Raw genomic sequence first — 3,309 nt, 5'->3', positions numbered from 1 at the left:
GAAATTCACCATTCACCAATAATCAGTAAATATTTGTGTAGAATAACGAAGAAGAAAAAACAAAATTCATCAAATTGGTTCAAAGTTAACAAAATATATAGTTATAAATTATAAATGTTGCGAATTTAATGCCTCATATATATATAATTCTATACATGTAACGAAATGAAAATCGAATAGAACATACTTTTTGCACGAACTAAATACTGGTTATAATAATAATATCACAAGTTCATTCATTCATTCAACCAGTGATGAAAATGAAATGGTAAAGTTTAGAAGTACAAAACTATTCTTAATAAAATAAGTTCATATTACCATGAATTAAAATACAACTTGGTTAAGGTTGCTAATTAGATGTTGGCATGATTCAAGTAAAAAAGGAATGTCAGTTGAAAGTCTTATTGTATTGGTTATTAAATGGAACCTTCCAGATAATCTTCTATTTGTGTGAAATGTTCCATATCATATAACTGCCCTCACAATATCTGAGTCAATAAACTGACGGATATAGGCAATAAACATTAATATATACTTTGTAGGAGCAAAAATAGCATTGTGAGCAGAAACCGTTATTTCATTTGTTTGAGTCAGTGTATGACATGTTGTCGTGGTATGAAAGAAAGCTGAAAAGGGCTGGTTTCTGTTGGTCCTTCAGGACTCCCTGGCTGAGTTCCGAGAGATGGTGCTACACAGTGGCTAGAGACGTTATCAGATATGGCTCAGAATAGAAGCCAATGGCGATCATGCTGTAACCTCTTTTACTTTCTGCATAAAGAGTGGCATAACCTCCTTAACTGACAAGGTTTTTTTGGTTGTACATTTCAGTTTCCCCCACTATTACTCTTATTATATATATATATGCATCTTACCCCTTTCTCTTCCCATTTTCATTGTTTTGTATGCCGCATATATATCTGGTGCCCTCTTGTATCAATATATGTGTTTAAACAAATAAATATACTTAGTAAAGTAGAAACAATAGATTATATAAAAAAGACCATCATCAGATAGTGACTTACATATTAGGATGACAGCTACATATGTAATTTTTCTTGAGAATTTAGTTTCTAACTTCTTATTTAACGTTTTTCTCATAGATATCTTTTTCTTCCGTAGCACTAAGTATTCCTCTCAATGTTACGTAATTGATAGTGAGTATACTAATATCGGTAGAATACAGAAGGCGCTTAATTCGAATTTAACTAGAATGCTAGCTAGAATTTTCACTGAACTATGAGATTTCTTATTATCTTAACTGTCATTTAAGCTGTCCAACATATTTCATCAAATACTATCTGAAATACCATAACAATTTTGTCAGGAAACGTTCTACAATATTGTTATATCATGTGAGTGCGTGCGTGCCCTGTTTGATATATGAACGTGATAAGACCGCCCAATTAGAGAGCAGTGAATTTATTGATCTCCCAATGATACACAAATGCCGTATGAGCAGTCTTGAGTACTTATCAGTCCTGCTTTCTGCTTAGCACAGCCAGTTAAGTTCAGAACACCAATAACAGCCTCTGCAATATGAATCATTATTCTCAAACATACTGGGTTTATATACCAAACAAACTGACCGCATCGTACCATAAAATAGAAAATAACATTTGTACAAGATTTAGCCAAATGTGGCTGTGAATGTGAGGAACAGTAATTAATAGACTAGGTATAACTCAAGAACGGTAAATCATATAATAATAGTTCATATGTCAAAATAAAGCTTATAATAAGAGAAACATGAATATGAATAGTTAAGTTACCTAGCAATCATACAATAGGAAATATACATATCACATTGGTCCATAAATAGTCCTCAAAGTTACCATTCGTAATTCTCTACGGGATACAACAAATATAATTTTATGAGTTTATTAAAATAACACGTTTGTAATGATTTTCCACCAACCCCAGATATTTCTACGGTTTATTTCCGAATTCCTTTAAACTCTAAAACTATAAGTTATTTGCAGATAGAACTGTTGATACTCATTTCATCAAGCGAATAAACTAACTAGGCTAATATTACCCGAAAAACCTTGAAGCCTGAAGTATAGTAGATATAATAATATCGTTCGATAGCTTCTTTAAACTGATGACATCCCTAATGTTTGAAAAAGTAGTTTTCGAATTACATCGCATTTTTAATCCAGTACAATAATATTCGTTCATTATTTATGGCTACTGTAACTTGAAGAAAGAAGAAAAACATGTTGCTTTCAAATAAATTTTAAAATTTCAGTGACGAAGAATCAACGATATACAAGCAACCTGTGATATACCAATACAAGTATTTTCAGGATATTAAATCACATGATATTTGCCTGGAATTTATTGAATATGTGTTATATGTAGTCCTTAATATTTTCTCGAAATTTATGATAGTTTTTGACAAGAAATCAAGTGTTAACTATAATATTCTTCTGTTACTTTAACTTAAGCCCCTATTAAACTGAATTTCTTGTTAGCAAAATAGATTATACAAGTGTGTAGTTTTAGACGGTGTTCATAAACATTGTCACTGTTGTCGTTAAGAAAACATCAACATCTATTTATGGTTATAACGGACAGATCAGAAAATAAACTTTGTGGAAATTTGAAACCAAATCACCTTTTATGTCGTGTAAAATAGTGAAAAAGATAATATAACATGTAGTGTATGAACTTTTGAAAAGTATATGGAAAGTACTATATGACATATAGCAGTGGACGGCCGTTTCGTCTTATTGTGGGACTCCTCAGGAGTGCACAATTTCGACCCCACATGTAGGACTCAAAACCAGGACCTTCGGCCTCGCACGCGGACGCTTAGCCTCTAGACTACTGAGTTGGCCGGTATCCAACGGTGTTAATGTCCAACTTCAACCAATCCACGAAATTGAGCAACCATTCACCAATGTCTTCAGTGAGTTGATATCTCCCAAAAGACCTAGTTGAACTCAGTGGTCTAGTGGTTAAGCGCTCGCATGCGGGATTGATAGGTCCTGGGTTCAAATCTCGCGAGGCGGGATCGTGGATGCGCTCTGTCAAGGAGTCCCACAATAGGACGAGTTGGCCGTCCAGTGCTTCCAGGTTTTCCATGGTAGTCTAACTTTAATTAACTCATGATTTTAACTATATAAAATTACTAAAATCGCCACAAAACCCCTCTTCTGACTATTATGCAATTATTTATTATTTTTACTACTATTAAATAGATATTTTTCTTTACTCTGATTATTAGTATCTATAAGATCATCCCATCTCTTCCCTACAATTAATATTGATATTATTGTTTGGTACTTTATACCATGTAAATTTGAA

This window comes from Schistosoma mansoni, chromosome W (genome assembly GCF_000237925.1).
Source record: "Schistosoma mansoni strain Puerto Rico chromosome W, complete genome".
NCBI classification, from domain to species: domain Eukaryota; kingdom Metazoa; phylum Platyhelminthes; class Trematoda; order Strigeidida; family Schistosomatidae; genus Schistosoma; species Schistosoma mansoni.
The sequence above is the reverse complement of the archived record's forward strand: the minus strand, read 5'-3'. Positions refer to the sequence as shown.